The 5,238-nt window shown below is 40.9% G+C and overlaps 1 pseudogene; it reads right to left on the bottom strand.

Annotated features, from left to right (window-relative positions):
- Window positions 1-1,458: 1,458 nt before the first annotated feature.
- LOC118976431 (tubulin alpha-1 chain-like) lies at window positions 1,459-2,932 on the bottom strand (annotated as a pseudogene).
- Between the last annotated feature and the right edge of the window lie 2,306 nt (window positions 2,933-5,238).

Raw genomic sequence — 5,238 nt, 5'->3', positions numbered from 1 at the left:
AAGACACTGAAATAGGGAACAGGCTGACAGGGTCCAGAGGGGAGAGAGGAGAGAATCATAGGGGAAAAGGGAATGGACTCACATGAACAAGTATAAAGGACACATGGACAATAACTAAGGGTGGGGGGTGGAAATGGGAGGGAGGTGGGGAACATGGGGCGGGGGGCGGGCAGGGTTGGGAATATAAGACAGAAAGCTGTACTTGAACAAGATTAAATAAAAAATTATTTAAAAAAATAAAATATCTGTTTTAAACGAGCATGCAGAATGACCTTTAAGTTATAAGTAAAGCTATCTTGAAAAAAGGCATTGCATCTAAAACTATAATACACTGTGGAAAACAAAATGGAGGTTCTTCAAAAAGTTAAAAATAAAACTGCCTATGACACAGTGATTCCAGTTCTGAGTATATATCCAAAGAAACCAAAAACACTAGTTCAAGAATATATGCATCCCTATGTTCATTGCAGCATTATTTACAATAGCCAAGCTATGGAAGCAACCCAAGTGCTCATTAATAGACAAGTGGATAAAAAATTGATAGTGCATAGCCTTGGCCAAGTGGCTAAGTTGATTGGAGCTTTGTCCCATAAACCAAAAAAGGTTGTGGGTTTGATCCCCAGTCAGGGCACATATGTAGGTTGCAGCTTTGATTCCTGGTCAGGGCATGTATGGGAAGCAACTGATCAATGTTTCTCTCTCACATTGATGTCTCTCTCTCTCTCAAAAGCAATGAAAAAAAGTCATTTGGTGAGGATAAAAAAGAAAGTGATGGTACATATATAAAACGGACTGTTACTTGGCCATTAAAAAAGAACAAAATCTTACCATTTGCAACAGCATGGGTGGACATAAGGGGTATTATGCTAAGTGAAATAAGTCAGTCAGAGAAAAACAAATACCACATTATTCCACATATATATGGAATCTAAAGAACACTATAAATGAACAAATAAAAAATAAACAGACTTACAGATATGGAGAACAGACTGGTGGTTGCCAGAGGGTAGGGTAGTTGGAGGACTGGGTGAAAAAGGTGACAGGATTGAGAAGTACAGGTTGGTAGTTACAAAATAGTCACAAGGATGTAAACTGCAACATAGTAAATATAGTCAATAGCATTGCAATAACTTTGTGTGTTGCCAGGTCAATACTGGAAATATTGGGGGCAAACACTTTGTAAAGTATATGATTGTCTAATGACTATGCTGTACACCTAAAACTAATAATAAAAAACCAAAATATTATTATATACTGTTCCTTTTTCCTTTCTCTATTTATTTTTCAAAAGAAATAATGTTTAAAAGGGTACATGGTGCTTTTTTAAAATCAACGCCTTTACTTTGAGACATGAGGAGAAAAATCTTAAAAGTACAAATGAAAAAAGACAGACATGATTGCAGGTAAGAGTAAAGACAATCTAACCAGAAAGCTTTAATGCCTGTCAGTTATTGAACCTTAAGTTTTGAGCATAACGTATTGCAGGGCTGAAAGGAATGAAAATTGGTATTTTTTTCCTTCTCCCTCACTCTCTCCTTCAACAGAATTTACAGAAACTTCCTCATAATTTTTCCCAAGGGCAGCCATGTCTTCACGGGCCTCAGAAAGCTCTCCTTCCTCCATGCCCTCACCCACGTACCAGTGGACAAAGGCACACTCGGCATACATCAGGTCAAACTTGTGGTCCAGGAGAGCCCAGACAAATAGCTGTGGTGTTGCTCAGCATGAACACAGCTTGCTGTACTTTGGCCAGGTTTCCACCGGGTACTACAGTGGCAGTTTGGTCATTAATGTCAACTTTGAACTTGTGGGCTGCCATCACCAGTCCACAAACTGGATGATACTCTTGTTCTTGATGGGATGGTGGCAATGGCAGCACCGACATCTTTGGGAACCATGTCACCACAGTACAGTAGGCAGCAAGCCATGTATTTACTGTGGAAAAGTCGGTATTTTACCATCTGGTTGGCTGGCTCAAAGCACACATTGGAGATCTGTGCTACAGTAACCTATTCATGGTAAGCCTTCTCAGCAGAGACAACAGGGACATATGTGGCCAGAGGAAAGGGGGTGTGCATGTAGGGCTTCAGGTTGGTCTGGAATTTGGCCACACCAACATTCAGAGCTCCATCAAACCTGAGGAAAGCAGTGATGGAGAACACAATCTGGCTAATAAGGCAGTTAAGGTTAGTGTAGGTTGGGTGCTCAATATCGAGGTTTCTATGATAGATGTCATAGATGGCCTCATTGTCAACCATGAAGGCACAATTGGAATGCTTCAGGTGGTGTGGGTGGTGAAGATGAAGTTGTAGGGCTCCACTGCAGCTGTGGAAACCTGGAGGGATGGGTAAATGGAGAACTCCAGCTTGGACTTCTTGCCATAACATCGACAGAGACTCTCCATTAGTAGGGAGGTGAGTCCAGAACCAGTTCCCCCACCAAAGCTGTGGAAAACCAAGACGCCCTGAAGGCCTGTGCACTGCTCAGCCAGTTTCCAAACTGAGCCCAAGCCAAGGTCAGTTATCTCTTTGCCGATGTTGCAGTGTCCACTGGCACAGTTATTGGCAGCATCTCCCATGCCTGTGATTAACTGCTCAGGATGGAAGAGCTTGGACCAGTGCAAACTTCTTCAATGACTGTGGATTCCAGGTCTACAAACACTGCTGGGCACATGCTTGCCAGCACCTGTCTCACTGAAGAGGATGTTGAAGGAACCATCTCCTCTCCAAATGGTCTGGCCATTGAACTAGATGCCATATTCTAGGCCGCAGAGCTCCCACCAGGCACTGCCAATCTGGACACTGGCCTGGCCTGTGTGGATGGAGATGCACTCATCATGACTATGGGTTAGCAGGCAGAGGCAATAAGAGTAGACGCTGGGTTCCCATTACTGTCCCTGACAAGCTAAGTCTTGAGATAACACATACTACATGTCGTATTTATGAAGTGTTATCTTCATTGGCTGATAATGAGAAATAGTAGAGAGAAACAAAATGAGAAATGTGTGGTATTGAAAACTATGACTAGGACTGTTGGAACATTTTACAGTCCATCTAGGTTCTGAAAAGTATAATTATTTTAGAAAAATTAGCAGTGGTTTGAGAAAGACTTGTGTAAGGTGTTTAAAATTTCTGAATATGTTTTTTTCTGAGACATGGTCTAGGGTTGGTTAGATGTTTATGACAATGTATATCTTAAAGGGATATTTGAATTATAGTTTGATTTTTAAAACTTCCCTTTGAATTTTATTATATAGTATTTATTCTGGCTGGGCATTTATCAATGATTTGTTGGTTATATAAAGTTAGTCATTCAATATCCATGTGGCTTATCATTTTACAGAGGAAGAATTTTTTTTTCTCTAAAGCAACATGTGGCTCCTGTTGTTCCCTAAATTTTCCTTTGGATATCCTTGTAAGGAATTAACCCATCCTGGAAAGTGATGTATAACAGCACAGAATTATAACAAAATAATGGTCTTCGGGGCCACACAAGCTTGACTTTGAGTCCAGGCTCCACAACCTACTGCCTATGACACTTTCAACAAGTTACTTAACCTCTTTAAATCTAAGTTTTCTAATATTTAAAATGGCAATTATAATGGCACTTACATCTTATACTTGTGTGGAGCTTAGGTGAAACTGTACATAAAAGTGTCTAGCACTTTGCCTGGTACTTAATAGCACCAGAAGTATGTAACTATAATTAGTTTTTCAAAGGCCATCACTTATAAAAATAGGCCTCTGTCTCTTCAAGAAACAAAGGCACATCTCTTTTCTATATACAATGTGCTTTCACTAAAAGTACATAGACCATTTCATTGAATGAAAATCATAGATTATGGAGAGAAGGAATGTGTTGGCTGCTGAGAGAGGAGAGATAGAGGTGTAGGTAGATACACTTTGCCTCCTCACACAACCAAAATAAGGAGAGCAACAAGTTTAAAAACAAAAAATAACCAGAACTACCAGGAAATTGAACTGTATGGAAATCCAACAACCAAGGAGTTAAAGAAGAAACATTCTTTCAGATTGGTAGAAGGGGCAGAGACAGGCAGCCAGGGTGGAGATGACAAGCATCAAGGTGGAGGCTGGTGCACTGGGTGGTCCCATGTTTGCATGTGGGTAAACCAGGAAGAACAACTGGGGGGAAAGGTGGATCATGCAACCTAGGGTTCCAGCATGGGAAGAGAAAGCCTTAAAACCTCTGGCTGTAAAAATCTGTGGGGGTTGTGGCAGCAGGAGAAACTCCCAGCCTCACAGGAGAGTTCATTGGAAAGACCCACAGGATCCTAGAACATACACAAACTCACCCACCTGGGAATCAGCACCAGAAGGGCCCAATTTGCTTGTGGGGTAGCAGGGGAAGTGACTGAAAGCCCATCAAGAGCCAAGCAAGTGGCATTATTTCCTCTCTGACCCCTCCCCCCCCACAGCATCACAACACATCAAAGTGGGTTTCCTTGCCCTAGCAAATACTTAAGGCACCACTCCTTACAATGTAACAGGCATATGGAGACCAAAATTTTTTAGAAAGTAAATAAAAATGTCCCAAATGAAACAACAGATCAAAACTCCAAAAATAGAACTAAGCGACAAGGAGATAGCCAACCTACAGATGCAGTATTCAAAACACTGGTAATCAGGATGCTCACAGAAATGGTTGAGTATGGTTGCAAAATAGAGGAAAAAGTAAAGGCTATGCAAAGTGAAGTAAAGAAAAATATACAGGGAACCAACAGTGACAGGAAGGAAACTGGGACTTACATCAACAGTTTGCGCAGAAGGAATAAATAAACATTCAACTGAAACAGAATGAAGAAATAAGAATTCAGAAAAATAAGAAGAGGCTTAGGAAACTCAGGAACAACTTTAAATGTTTCAACATTCAAATCACAGGGGTGCCAGAAGGAGAAGAGGAAGAGCAAGAAATTGAAAACTTATTTGAAAAAATAATGAAGGAGGCCTTCCCCAATCTGGCAAAGGAAATAGATTTCCAGGAAGTCCAAGCTCAGAGAGTTCCAAAGAAGTTGGACCCAAGGAGGAACACACCAAGGTACATCATAATTACATAATCCAAGATTAAAGATAAGGAGAGAATCTTAAAAGCAGCAAGAGGAAAGGAGAGAGTTACCTACAAAGAAGTACCCATAAGACCATCATCTGATTTCTCAAAAGAAACCTTGCAGGCAAGAAGGGGCTGGAAAGAACTATTCAAAGTAATGAAGTGCAAGGACCT

The sequence above is a fragment of the Sturnira hondurensis genome, unplaced genomic scaffold, assembly GCF_014824575.4.
Source record: "Sturnira hondurensis isolate 20B ecotype Veracruz unplaced genomic scaffold, ASM1482457v3 Scaffold0001721, whole genome shotgun sequence".
In the NCBI taxonomy this organism is placed as follows: domain Eukaryota; kingdom Metazoa; phylum Chordata; class Mammalia; order Chiroptera; family Phyllostomidae; genus Sturnira; species Sturnira hondurensis.
The sequence above is the reverse complement of the archived record's forward strand: the minus strand, read 5'-3'. Positions and strand labels throughout refer to the sequence as shown.